Below are 709 nucleotides of genomic sequence, written 5' to 3'. Positions count from 1 at the left end.
TGAATAAATGATGAATATATAAATTTGTAAAAGAATGACCTAATTAATATCCATCAGCAAGAAGTAATTTTTCATAAATATGGAAGTAGTATTATGAAAAATCTCTGTAGGTTTGTCTGAATACTCAAATAAATTCACATCCAGTCATAATAATGATCAACCACTATATAGCATTTAATATATTCTAGAGACTATACTAAGTAATTTACATATTTTAAGTCATTGTGTTAACAGAACATTAGGGACCAAAAACTTTTTATTATTATCTTATAGATGAGAAAACTGAGGCACATTGAGTTTAATTGCCCAAAGTCATACAGCTAATATTTGGGGAAACAAGGATTCAAACTAAAGCCATTTCATTCCAGAATTCATGCCTTTAACCATAAAAAAAAAATTTAAACACAATTTATTTGCAATAATATCCATTGACAGAAATAGACAAGGGAATCCATCTCTCTTTATAAAAAGCACTACTGATCATTAGAATTAAAATCATGAACTTTGTTATTATTTATAATGTTAAAGAGGTTAGAGAGATATTGGAGAAATATTGGATGTTGGAAAAAAGTAAAATGAATCAATTGACAAACATTTCAACAGAATACAAGAGGACTTCAAAAAGTATATGGAAAAATAAAATTTAAAAAGTAAAAAATGCAAAACTTCATTTTTCAACATAATATTCACCAGTTCAAGACATTTTTGT

This window comes from Propithecus coquereli, unplaced genomic scaffold (assembly GCF_000956105.1).
Source record: "Propithecus coquereli isolate 6110/MARCELLA unplaced genomic scaffold, Pcoq_1.0 Scaffold192, whole genome shotgun sequence".
Taxonomy (NCBI): domain Eukaryota; kingdom Metazoa; phylum Chordata; class Mammalia; order Primates; family Indriidae; genus Propithecus; species Propithecus coquereli.
The sequence above is the reverse complement of the archived record's forward strand: the minus strand, read 5'-3'. Positions refer to the sequence as shown.